General features: G+C 35.8%; 1 protein-coding gene across 3 annotated transcripts in view; it reads right to left on the bottom strand.

Annotated features, from left to right (window-relative positions):
* Nucleotides 1-14,639, bottom strand: part of LOC131679051 (coiled-coil domain-containing protein 170) — a 115,447-nt gene that overhangs the window by 15,966 nt on the left and 84,842 nt on the right. The gene's annotated exons all lie outside the window — the stretch shown is intronic.

The following is a 14,639-nucleotide window of genomic DNA, read 5'->3' as shown; positions in this document are numbered from 1 at the left end:
AAATAAACTTTTTATTGATGAAAGATAGAACTTCACGGTCTTCCACAAAGTTGTAAAGAAACTTATTTTGAATAAATTCGTTGAATAGATCAAAGCTCTATCTCTCTTAGTATTTGATATACAAGAAATTTAAAACAATGGATTAGGGTGTTCCTGAAAAAATCGTGTTTTTAGTATAACTTTCGTATCTTTTACTGTTTGTTAAAACAATCTTCAAACAGCTTATAGAAAACGTCAAGCCAAGTATTTTTTTTCTTGGACACCGAAGGTCTAACTTTTTTCTTTCAAAAGTTATGGACACTTTTCTTCAAAAAATAGCCTATTTCAATTACCACGAATACGACCTTCCTTTCCCTTCAATCGAGACTTGACCGACTTGAGTGGTTTTCCACTCTCCTGCATAGCCTTTGGCATACCGGGCATGTCGTTATCGACAAGTGTAGCAACATGAAACTGCAACATTTTAATATTCTCCGCAATTACGTGAGCCGCTGCACCCGTCGATTCGTTCTTCTTCAGTTCATTATTAGCTTTGATGATGTCGGACAGTTTGTGAGTTAAATCATCCTGATTCTTAGTTGCGCCAAACATGACAACAGCCGGTCGCACAGCCAAAGGCGGAACCGGAAGCACCGTTATAGTCATCCAATCAGGGCGTGCGAATTTCGGGTCCATTCCAAGTACATAACATTCTTCATCGTGCGGACATTCTTCATGATGCGGACACCTAAAATTGAATACTGTTTTAACCACATGAAAGATCATACTTTTTAGTATACTTGTGTAAAAATTGGCGAACACAATATTTTTTTAAATTTTGCAATTTAGATTTAAATTTTGTAGTTTTGCAGGTTCAACGCATGTTTTACACACATATTGTTGTATTATGAAAAAATGCCACTTCAAATATCATTCTCCCATCGCAGCAAGCTTTGCATAAGTGGAATGACTGTCAAAAAATGTTTTCTGATTTTATACGTTTTAAATAAAACTGTAGTCAATATGGATATTAGTCGAAGAGAGTTGGTGAATTTGCTTATCGCTGGTAAAAAGACAGATGAACTGCTTAAGTTCATTACAAGTAGTAATTCAAATGTATAATTGAGACTTGTTAATGTTCGGAAGAAATTTTCCATGTTGTTAAAACAACCTTTTTTCTTTCAAAAGCTATGGAGTTTTTTCAAATGTAAACTAAGTTCGGATTGAACCATAGAAAAGAACATACTTTTTTTTTTTACTTTGAACAAAAATTGGAAAATGCGACATTTTTTTTAAAACTGGCAACTTAAATTTATATTTCGAAGATTTTAAATTTTGTCGTATAGCGACATAAAAAATACACACCAAAAAATATGAATTTTATCATTGACCTAATTCCAAACATGACACAATTTAACAAATCGCAATCCACGATATGACAAAGTATCACAATGTTCCGTTCAATTTTACGTGAAAAATGTAATTTTCATGAGTAGTGACATGGAATTACGCAGTTCTAACCATTTAGACCATTTAGAACCGATACCATATCTGGTGCGAAGTTACGTGATTTATGAAAATTAACGTCATGTAAAATTAAAATCATACGTAAAACTATGCTATTTTCGATGCTCTTATATGTCATGGTCAGAAGACGTAAATTAACACGACTTTTGTTGGTGTTTGCTTTTCTATTTTGCTTACATATCAACAATACTTTTCGAAAGTACAGAATGTGTTTATAAAAAATAATTTGGATATAAAAACTATTTATGATTCATGTAAGGAGAATTTATTCAACCAACCGTGGAATACTTATCGCACAACTTTCCTGATCGCTTTATTTAGGCTCAGGCCCGTAGCCAGGATTTTGTTTCGGGAGGGGCTTGAAAATTATTGCATAAATGTATAAATTCTGATGACTTGAGATAGTCACAGTAAACTGAATGTAATTATGAAATGTTCTTAGTGAAAACAATTCCATAACTAAGACAATAGACACTAAAAACCCTAAAAATATTGTGTCTGTTACAAGAAAAGCTATAGTGCATCGACGAATTGAATTTTATTATTATTAGTTTATAAGTTAGAAATTTCTCTCAAGATTCATCAAGAGATCAAAGTATTTAGGGCTGATTGAAAATGCTACGCATTCTAGACTACACGTTTACAAGGTGTAGAAGACGCTAAATTGGAATGAGTACAAAAATATCCAAAAACCCGCCTAACGAAACTTTACACGCATTTGCTAAACAGGAGAATGAAACCAACGTCAAGGTTGTCTCCATGGATAAGAATATATCAGTGTGAAATCCAAGTTTATCGTTGCAAAGAATGTCCGAACAAAGTGAACTTCAACTCCTATTTTCATGATCAGGCTACTATTACTAGTTCTGTGACTTCATCCGAAGTATGCGTTAACTCAACTTTATGAAATTTCTGTTTAAATGATACTGATCATGTCGTAATTATAATCCTGAGAAAAACACATGTTTTTTCATTTGACTCTCGTGGGGAATGGGTTAAACGCTATCTTCGACAATATTATCAGGCGACTGAGAATAACTATCTATTTATTTATTTAAGTAGATTCTTTTTAGATACTTTCATATCATTGGACTTACGAATTAAAAATATCGTAGACTGATTTTCCTAGATCCCTGAAACTATAGTAAAAGTCAAAATGTAAAGTGAGTGCAAAAAACTACTGATTCCACTACAATGCAAGAATAAGATCATTAGCTCATTGACGTTCAGAATTTTGCAAAACCGTTGGAACTTGAGAAGATTACCTAGATTAAGTTAATATTATATTTGAACATTTGAAGGTATTATTTCGGATTTCATGGGTTTTTGGACAATGTAAAATATATATTTCAATGATTTAATCTACTAATGAAAACTACCCAGAATTTAATCTACTGAGCGAAACTGCTCAGAACTTGTTCACTAATCGAAAGAAAATTACTTAGCACTGATTCTGAATGCTTCTAATTTACGTAAAATTAGGTAAATATATCACCACCAAAATAACTAGAAACTATAAACACAAGTGAGCTTAATAATTTCAGCATCACTTGCTTCCGACACATGGAAGAGAACACATCGCACTTACATCTAATTTTCAAAAAAACTTTCTTTTAGAGTTGTCTGTTTTCAAATCACAGCAAATTATCCGTTTCCTGTGAAACTTTTGCAAAACTTTATGTCAATTCGTCAATTTTGCCTTTATGTTTGCGAATGTCTGATTTGTTCCTTGCTTCTCGCTCTCAATAATTATCCTTCCGAATGGATTCCATTTCTCCCAAATATGAAATTAATCTGCGAGTAAGCGATATCCGATCTTGTAGCGGAACATTGATGTTCTCATCGTCCATATATAGGAGGATCTTAATTATAGCATTGCCACTTTCAACCATGTGTTTTAAGTTGTTCGAAATGAATGGTTTCATCTGGGCTAATTTGTTGAGCGCTAAATGCCTGACATGGTAGAACTCGCTTCCGAAGGTCCAACCTCCATTTACACCTTCAGGAAATGTTCCACATTATGAATACTCGGTCCTAAGCGAATCATCAATAATTTTATAATCACCGTATTTGGCTGGAGCACCACTTCTTGCTTCTCGACAGATTACTACAGCAACAATTATAGTAACAGTTTCTTTTATTCTTTAGGCAAGACACACAATATAAAAGTTACTATTTTTATCGTTAGCGTCGCACTGGTTTGGGCAAAAGCATAAAGTGACTGTATTTCGTGACCATTGCCTTTGGTGGTTAGAAATAGCCTTCTTCAACTTTTTCTCAAAGATTTGTTCAAACCAAATGAGCAACAAATTTTGTTAAACATCGCCGGTTTTTGAAATTCATTTTTGAAAAATTTCGGGAGGGGCTTTAGCCCCCTAGCCCCCCCTCTGGCTACGTGCCTGGCTCTGCGACATATTTCGGAGAATGGTATCCTCATTCGTCCTTTACCTTCAACTTCGAATCTTAGCTTTCTTCAATCCACACAAAATTTTCTGGCTCAAACCGAATTTGCGTACCCTTGCTCCGAATCATCAACCTTATAAATTCCAATATGAAGATTTTTATTTTCTTCAGAGCACTAACAAGTCTCAATTATACATTTGAATTACTACTTGTAATGAACTTAGGCAGTTCATCTGTCTTTTTACCAGCGATAAGCAAATTCACCTACTCTCTTCGACTAATATCCATAACGAATAAAGTTTTATTTAAAAGGTAAGAAATCAGAAAACATATTTTGACAGTTATTCCACTTATGCAAAGCTTGCTGCGATGAGAGAATGATATTTGAAAGTGGCATTTTTTTCATAATACAACGATATGTGTGTAAAACATGCGTTGAACCTGCAAAACTACAAAATTTAAATCCAAATTACAAAATTTAAAAAAAATACCGTTTTCGCCAATTTTTGCTCAAATATGCTAAAAAGTATGATCTTTTATGTGGTTATTACAGTATTCAATTTTAGGTGCCCGCATCAGCGATAATGAGCCTTGAAATAGGCTATTTTTTGGACGAAAAGGTCCATAAACTTTTGAAAGAAAAAAAAGATGGGTGGGTAATGTCAGAGACATAACCGGAGTGAAGTAGAATACACTTTAGACCGGTAAATTCTGCTCTGGAATAAGCAATTTCTATGCGATTTTGTCGACTTTAACACATTCATAGTTTATTTGGAGTATTTTTGGAATTATCAAGTTGACAATTTGCAACATTCTTTGAAAATATTGTTGAACTTTTATGAATGAAGCGAGGGGCAGTTCACTCCCCATTCAAAGTGAATTTAAAATACCCAATTGAAAAAATACACCAGAAATGCTTCAATACACCTTAATACATTTAATACGCCGAAAATACATTAATGCACTAAAAATACGTTACTTCTGGAAGAAGTTTTCAATACGTCGAAAATACACTAATACACAAAAATACGTTAGTACCGGAAATATTTTTCAATGCGTCGATAACAATCCAATTCGTCAAGTAATACACTGTTGATACAAGCCATACAAATATTACATTAATTTCATGCCAAATGAAACTAATTCAGTATATTTCTTATTATGACATAGCGTATGTTTTTTCAAGCTAGATTGTTTACTTTTCTCGGAATTGGGACTCCCAGCAAACGGATTCAGAATCGGTGAATCATTAGAATAACAAGAAGGCAGAAATCAATCAGAATTCTTGTTAGTTTGATTCAGAGGAACAATCCCATAATCTTTAAAGAAAACAAACATTCCGTAGATTTGAAAATACTCCCAGGGGACGTGAACATAGGTAAATCCGAAACTTCCTACCAGCATCAGTAGGAAATTTTTGATCAAGAATTCGGTCGTTTTATCGACATAAACAATGGTTTATTGTTTACCCTAAATAGTGAATCTCTAAAATCTTGCAAGTTCGAAGTTCGCATTGCGATGGATCATTTTGCTTAGATATATAGGTTGCATTATAAATCAACACTCGTTGGGGGAATAGAATCGAAACCAACGCTCGATGGATTGAGAATGCAAAACACAAGATTGTACGCAGCTCACCTGGGTTCCATTCCCAACCCCACACATAGGGTTAGAGATTCTTCCACAAGAGATTACTCTAACCATAAAAGAGGCGAATAACCCTAAGGTAAAAACCTCTATAATCAAAATAATAAAAAAAATAATACAAAACACAAGAATCCGAATTACGTCACTTGAAGGTATGAGTTCAGCCATAACTCTAAGTTCAGTTGGAATTCCGGCTGGATTCTGCCAGAATTTAGGCTCTAGTGACACAACCGAGTCTAGTACAACCAAGGAATTTCGGCTGATTTTACTGAGGAGCTTCTCATTTTTACTGAGAAGCATCTCAATTTTTGAAATAAATTTAGATAATACTGCAGTGATTAAATATAATACCGCGTTGCTCAAAAAAAACCATTGGGTAAACCTAATTAGAATTCAGCAAGCCTAATTAGTTTTCACCAAACTAAAGATAAAGGCACAGATAACAGACGTTTAGGCTAGAACAAAATTTCTTCAAAACCTGTGTAAATTTTCAAATTGATAAACGTTGGAAATCCGTGTTTCACTATTGCCATCTGCGCAACTGTTTGCTACACATGTTTGACAGCTGCACTCTAACTGCATTGTATCGATCACTGCGACATCTACAAACGTTTGCCAAACGTGTTTCAGGCGTCTTATTTATTTGAAATTTCAGTAGCGGGTGTTTACACACGATTCAAATCGAGCCTAAACGTCTGTTATCTGTGATAAAGGTTCGTTCAATTACGTGTTCATCAGCCTTGGTTCAACAATAGCAGCATATCTGGTAAATCTCCCCGCTTCCTGCTTCTCACCAGTAGAAGCAAACTGAAGAAGTCACTAATTCTCTAAATAATAAAATTTTCATAATGCTTAATTGTTCTTTAATCTTGAAAAATCACTAGTAATTCCATTTGTACTAATTTTATTATTTGCGTTTATGAAATTATTCTACTTGCATTCTACAATAACATTTAAACGTCAAAATTCAGTAACATCGGTTTCAATTGATTATTCAACAAAAATACTATGCGTGCATACAATTGTACGATTTAGTACACTAATCCATAAGAATTATGAATTAATTCACCAATACGCATAATACATTGCATTTCGTGAACAATACACAAATACGTTTTTAATTCGCTAATACGTAACTATTATGAAAAAAATAATCAATACTCATCAATACACAAATACGTCTCTCAATACGTTAGCCTGAATCGAAAATACTAGAGTGAGTCGCCCCTCGGAATGAAGGCACGCAAACGAGCGTTAGACCGTCGTCCTACTACCAGCATCAGAGAAGTAGCAGATCAGAATGTTTCGCTACATGGCCTGTACCAAACAAACCGCTCGTAAGTCCGCCGGAGGAAAGGCTCCCCGCAAGCAGTTGGCAACAGCCCCCTGGCAACCCTATACCATCATATGGAGTTTGACAGCGACCGACATATATGGGGCGGTATAGCTATAAAGCCCCAAACAAAGAATTATGTTCGGCACTATGCTCGATATTCAAGCATTCCACACGACGTTTTGCATCTTGTGGGATGATTTAATAATTTAATTTAATCGACATTTTGTAACTAAATACAGCTTCTAATCATTCGGTTCAAAATCAATGTTTTGCCTTTCATGGCAGTGATGCTGGCTGTACAGAGACGTCGTCCTTGACAGGGGGCTGGTTGGCAACGAAGGCCGTGTAAAAGTGCACCAGTCACGGTTGGCGTTAAGAGCCTCATCGCTACCGAACAGAAACAGTCGCCCTGCGAAAAATTCACAGCTATCAGAAATCGAGCGGGCCTAAATTGTGACCCAAAATAAACCACAAACCAACAAGTTGTTTGCAGGACCAGCCAATTATAAAGTATTATTATTATAAATGAAATTTTCCATTGCCTTACAACCTCCCTCCCCCTTTCCTCCCGGCTTGAATAACTATCAATCTTGATGATGCTGTGCGGCGGGGGCACTAGTTTTTATTATGGTGGAAAATTTAGGTTTGCGCGTTTTTCCCAAAAGTTTTTTAGCTGTGCTGTTTTCAAGGAAGTTGTAGTTGAATTCAAAATAAAATAGTTTATTTCTATTGTCAGAGATGGACCTTCCAACGAAAACCAGTTTGGCTCGCTTGGAATCGAATTGTATGGACCAACCACTGCTTTCACAAAATCTGTTATTTTCAGTAATTGAACATTCTACATTTTTGTAAATTGAATCATTACACTAACCTGTCTACAAATCACACAAATAACTTTTTTATTTTGTGCCATTCTACTTGAAAGCGACGATATTGTTCACAAGTGGCTCACTTACCATCCAACGCTCTTGACAAGCCACTTTCTGATGCTTGTAATAAAATTTCAATTCGATTCTTTGTCGATAAATTGATGGCCCTGAAAAGGGCCTGTTGTTTGGACAGTGTTCGGAATTTACTTGAAGCTGGTGTATATGGTAACAGTTTTGGTGCCATCTGAGACGGCATGCTTGGCCAACTCTTCTGACAGCAGCAAACGGACGGCGGTTTGAATTTTGCGGGAAATGCTGCAAACGAACTGCTGCATGCTGATGCTGCAAACGAACTGATCGTGAACAACAGCATGCTGAGCTTTTATACCTGACTACAGCACAATGTAAGCTCGTCCTTTTTTGTGTTGTCCTCAATATGTGTTCTTCGTAGCTCCACCCCTTTGTTGCTCGACCACATATTTTTGATAAAGAACAAATTTAAAATTGTGTTTCCAATACGGAGGTTATCGAACACTCAGGGTAAAAAGAGTAATCTAATACCTTAGTAAAATTGAAACCTTTTTTGAATGCGCCTAGTAAACACGAAACTGTAAACAAACACACAAATGATAACTTTTAATTTTGTTTCATTCTACGTGAAATCTACGATATTGTTCACAAGTAGCTCACTTGCCATCGAACGCTCTTGGCAAGCTACTTTCGGATGCTTGTAATAACAAAATTTCAATTCGATTCTTTGTTGATAAATGGCCCGTACCAAACATACCGCTCGTAAGTCCACCGGAGGAAAGCCTCCCCGCAAGCAGTAAGCAACGAAGGCCGTGTAAAAGTGCCCCAGTCACGGTTGGCGTTAGGAAGCCTCATCACTACTGAACAGAAACTGTCGCCCTGCGAGATATTCACAGCTATCAGCAATCGAGCAGGCCTAAATTGTGATCCAAAATAAACCACAAACCAACAAGTTCTTTTCAGGACCAGCCAATTATATTCCAGTAAGATATAAATGAAATTTTCGTTTTCCATTGCCTTACAACCTCTTTCCTCCCGGCTTGAATTACTATCAATCTTGATGAGGTTAGGTTTGCTCGTTTTTCCCAAAAGTTTTTTGAGCTGTGCTGTTTTCAAGGAAGTTGTAGTTGAATTCAAAATAAAATAGTTTACTTCTATTGTCAGAGGTTGACCTTCCAACGAAAACTAGTCTGGCTCGCTTGGAATCGAATTGTATGGACCAACCACTGCTTTCACAAAATCCGTTATTTCAGTAATTGTACATTCTACAGAATTAGTCAACTATTTCCAATCAGCGCAAAAATCGAAGGTTTTAATTCAAAACAACAGAAGATTTAGAAAACGTTCGATTTTTGTAAATTGAATCATTACACTAAACTGTCTGTAAATCACAAATAACTTTCGATTTTGTGCCATTCTCGTGAAAGCGACGGTATTGTTCACAAGTGGCTCACTTACTATCCAACGCTCTTGACAAGCTGATGCTTGTAATAACAAAACTTCAATTTCATTCTTTGTCGATAAATTGATGGCCCTGAAAAGGGCCTTTTCATTGGGCAGTGTTCGAAATTTACTTGGTGCTGGTGTATATGGTAACAGTTTTGGTGCCATCGAAGACGGCATGCTTGGCCAACTCTTCTGACAGCAGCAAACGGACGGCGGTTTGAATTTTGCGGGAGATGCTGCAAACGAACTACTGTATGCTGATGCTGGAAACGAACTGAGCGTGAGCAACAGCATGCTGAGTTTTTATACCTGACTACAGCACAATGTAAGCTCGTCCTTTTTGTGTTGTCCTCAATATGTGCTCGTCGTAGCTCCACCCCTTGGTTGGTCGACCACATATTTTTGATAAAGAACAAAATTGAAATTGTGTTTCCAATACGGAGACTATCGAACACTCAGGGTAAAGAGAGTAATGTAATACGGCACCTTGGTAAATGTTTGAGAACTGAAACCTTTTTTGAATGCGCCTAGTAAAAATGTTTTCCACTTCACTCCAGTTTGTTTCTGACCATATTTGCAATTTGCGTACTGAAATAAATCATAATTTAGGGTTTAACCCAAATAGCTCTCCAAGGAGAAACAGTCCATGAAACAGAAAATGCAAACTTATTCTTTGAAATGATTTTGGTGGCCCTGAAAAGGGCCTTTTTTATAATGATACAAGTGAGTTCTACCTTTTCAACTTCCAAATCCATACAAAGTGCGTCCCTGCCGCTTCAGAGTATAGACGACATTCATTGCGGTTTTGCGCTTGGCGTGTTCAGTGTAGGTCACGGCATCTCGGATGACATTTTCCTGCACACCATCAGCATTCGTAGATTAAATCGGAGATGCATTTTACACCACCACGACAAGCCAGACGCCGAATGGCGGATTTTGTGATTCCCTGGATTTTATCACGAAGAACCTTGCGATGACGCTTGATACGGGAACGCAAACATGATACCGCTCATTGTACCGTCCGGACGAACATGTTGCTCGTGTGGTAAGCGAGCACCTACTGATACAAAACAAGCTCGCGTGACCTGTATATATAATATTCCCGTATGTAATGAAACGCTTACATGCCCCTTTTTGACGGCTCTGCGTGGGATATGCTGGCAAATTGCGCATTTTCCTCGCTGTTTCCGAAGGATTTTTTAAAAATCCTAGTTTTGGTTTATTTATAGTAGTCGCACTAATTACGAAATTTAATACGAAATACGTGCACAAATTTCCGATCAGATAGTGCAAAAATATTGCAATTTCGTCCAGTAGAACGGAAGATACTCGCATTTCAAACCTGGGAAAATTTCTCAACTGAAATTTTTGAAACGGGACCCCATATTGAAACGTTAGAAGTATTCTACTTCAAAAGTTAAACCTTCGGTGTCCAAGAAAAAAATACTCGGCTTGAAGTTTTCTATAAGCTGTTCGAATACTGTTTTAACAAAAAGTAGAAGATACGAAAGTTATAGTAAAAAAAAGTTTTTTCAGGAACACCCTAATCCATTGTGGTAAATTTCTTATATAACAAAAACTAATAAAGATATAGCTTTGAAATATTCAACGAATTTATTGAAAATAAGTTTCTTTACAACTTTGTGGAAGACCCTGGAGCTCTACCTTTCATCAGTAAAATGTTTTGTTTTAGTATTTTAGATATACTAGAAACACCCTAATAACTATCCCATTGAAAAGAAGCATCTTCTGATGCACACAAATTCATCCTAATACATGATACGGCTAAATTATACAGATTTGTCAGAAAGTTAAGATTCCTTCTAAATTAGCGATCTGGACCACTGTGCAATGCGATGCGCATTAGGACGCTGCGATGTGTGGCGTTGCCACTATACAAGTTCTCGAGGGCTGCATCGAAGGAACGCACCGTTACAAAATCATCCATAACTCTCCATAGAAACAAAATGAAAAATTTTCCATGCAGATTATTGAAGATGAAAGACTGCCGCGTAATTTGACATGCTTTTTGAAATTTTTTAGCGTGAATAACGTAAGAAAAAATTCAATTGAAATTTTTAAATAGATGTAAAAATTAAATTTGTTGATGGATGTAAACTACTATCGAAGGTGAATGCTTTCCGGAAGGTGAATTACAATTACAGTATTATTGCCATGCCAATCTGAAGTTTTGACAAATTTAGAAGTAAACCGTATCCAGTTTCAAAATTATACAATTAACTTACCCCAAGTACAGATTTATCTACAAAAGTACATAGGGTAAAGTGCCTATTTTTACCATACTAAGGAGGGTGCCTCGCTAATTCATTAATTATTCGGCCTAAAATCAATGGAATGCCTACAAATTGACATCAACAGCTTTGCTTCGTTGTAAAGAGCCAAGGTAATAACACAAATACCCTGAAAATAGTGAAATGTTCGTGCTTACATGCAACGAAAACTCGAATCGAATGCCCCTATTGTTGCTCTACAACTTAACCCTCCGGAAGTCGCGCTTATGGCCCACTGAACGAGTAGCAGCTGGTGCTCTAAGACGATATCGCTAGATTTTCAGAGCAGCGTGCACTCAGTGCACTAGCGCGACTTCCGGAAGGTTAACTCAATGCGTTGAACAAAGATGGCAGACGCTGCTCTAATCAACGGTTTCAAATAGGTAGGTTGATAATAGAAACATGGCGTAAATAAGCTCATCACCCTATTTGTTGAATTTTGTTGGCATCGAATTTTATGAAAAAGCACAGAACGGTACGGATTTCTGAGGCTAAGATTGTAAAATAAATTTGAAAAATTTTCAGCTACCGTCAAAATTATTGGTTTGCAAAATTTTGACGGTAGCTGAAAATTTGTCAATTTCGAAAAATTCCTAAGATTACCTCGGGTATGAAAGGATCAAGCACGGAAGTGGAAGTGGCGTAATTGGCCAATGAAGAGTGTTTGACACTGGTGCCCAAGTACCCAGACGTATTCCGATTTGCGAGTGATTAACTGGTGCCTGCCCGGAAAGGCGGATGTGAGTTCACTTCGATCTTTTTCTTATCAAGCCGAACTCGGCAGGTTTCGTCGCAGCAGTGAATTCAAGATCGACGGATTCATGAATTGCAATTGCTGGAAAGGTGGACCGAATTTCAAGAGAATCAATGCCAAATGGATCTTACATGTTTGGAGTTCAATGAATGTCCATCGCAGCTAATGACATCCAGTGAGGTCGTTTCTTTTCCTTATAAAACGTCTCCAAACTATTCCAATTTCTATCAATATAAATTGGTATTCGACATGACAACACCTTTTTTCTCGATCGTTATCGGCACAAATGTTTTTCAGGTCGGTTGAGTTTACGCAAATACTGTAGTCTCATTTCTAAACATTCTATTGGCAATTGGAAAATGGAAAACCCGACCAAGTATTTCCAACTAATATCATCATCTAATCTAAATCTCGATTCAAAAATCTTTTCACGATATTATTGTTTTCTTTGTTTCCGTAAATAAAATCTGAGTATACGTGCTCACAGCTTGGGCAGCGCTGCTATTGAATACGAGATTTTGGACACATCATTCTGAAAGTACGGTCCACAACTTGTATGATGTCGCAGATTCAATTGGTTGGAACACTGTTCCCACGTCCATATGGGGTATTTCGGGAAAGTCGCCCTGCTCGCATCCGACACTTATATACAGGGTGTTTGGTTCATGGTTAAGAATCTCTCGGGGGGTGATAGACTGCCATATTTGGAGAAAAAAATTGTTCTACACACACCATCAAATCTCAACCGTTACAGAGTTATTGAACTATTTGTGTAAAAAACTTATTTGTCTTAAAATACCTCTAACTTTAAAAGTATACTTTGTATTTTAAATGTTTTAGTTCCATTCGAAAGATGAGAAAATTTCCTATTGAATGGTGTTCTCATATCTTTTAGTTAATTAGTTTTAATTACCTTTTAGCTGCAAAGTAGTTAAAAGTTAGTGTTTTTGAGGAGGTTTTTGCTAATTTTCTCGAAATAATGAAGTATGATTATAGCAATATCCATTATCCAAAAGTTGGGTTTTAAGACGATTCATAATTTGTTCTTGGACGTCATATTTCTATCTCTTCTCATTTCTCTGTAATTTCATTACTATACTTTTCCTGTAACCGACTTGCAAGTGCTTAAAAGACTCTAATCTAAAAAATATGCTTTATATCGTAATTTACAAGATTTCATTGGAAAGCTGAGAAAATGTCCTATCAGTGTATGTACAAATATCTTTTAGTTAAGTGTACTAGATGATTTTTTAATAACGAAATAACTCAAAATTTGTGTTCTTTGGAGATTTTTTTAGTTATTCTAATTATTAATCAACAAAATTTATCGTTTCTATTGTTCATTTGATGCCCCTTAATGTTCTCTATAACTTTTTATTAGACACTTTGTCTATATCTCTTTTCATTTTGCTGCTATTTAATAGTTAACACAGCATGAGCTCGCCACAAATGTAGTGGGTTCGAAATCGTTATTTTTGCATATGAAACGATGTGATAAAAACGATTTTGTGTCGAAACCAAAAGAGATAATTGAATGGAGTTAAAGAAAGAACTGTAGAACTTGCTGAGATGCATTATTTCCATGATAATAATGGTGATGTTTATTATTTACTATTTTGAGAAAATTAACGAAAATGCTAATAATAGCACTAACTTAAAAATAATTTACTTTTAAAAGAATACTAAATTCACTTAACTGAAAGGTATTAATACATTTTTCACTGTAAAATTTTCCTGGCTTTCGAATAAAAAGAAAAAAAAGTACAATAAGTGCCATAATTTTTCTATTAGAGCTGGTACTAGTGAAAATGAGATAAAAATATCCAAGTTGAATAACCCAAAATCATGAAAATAAGAAAAGGTAAGTGTATCATGTCAAAGAACGAACTAAGCAGCTCATCAAGACTATCAATCTGAATTATTAAAATGATGAGGTTAACTATTAGGATTTTCAAGAAATGAACGAAAAATCGTTTAAAATTGTTTAATTTTCAATAAATTACTTTTAAAAGGCTACTTAAACTTATTAGCTGAAACATGTGAGGGCATCACTCAATGCGAAATTTTCTCACCTTTCGAATGGAACTAAAACATTTAAAATACAAAGTTTACTTTTAAAGTTAGAGGTATTTTAAAGCAAATAAGTTTTTTACACTAAAAGTTCAATAACTCTGTAACGGTTGAGATTTGATGGTGTGTGTAGAACAATCTTTTTCTCCAAATACGGCAGTCTATCACCCCCCAAGAGATTCTTAACCATGAACCAAACACCCTGTATAATCCACTCAAAGGCAAATGACGGTAGGTATAAGGTAATAAGGGAAAAAGGAAAATCTTGAAAGCAATTAATTTAAATT

This window comes from Topomyia yanbarensis, chromosome 2 (genome assembly GCF_030247195.1).
Source record: "Topomyia yanbarensis strain Yona2022 chromosome 2, ASM3024719v1, whole genome shotgun sequence".
In the NCBI taxonomy this organism is placed as follows: Eukaryota; Metazoa; Arthropoda; class Insecta; order Diptera; family Culicidae; genus Topomyia; species Topomyia yanbarensis.
The sequence above is the reverse complement of the archived record's forward strand: the minus strand, read 5'-3'. Positions and strand labels throughout refer to the sequence as shown.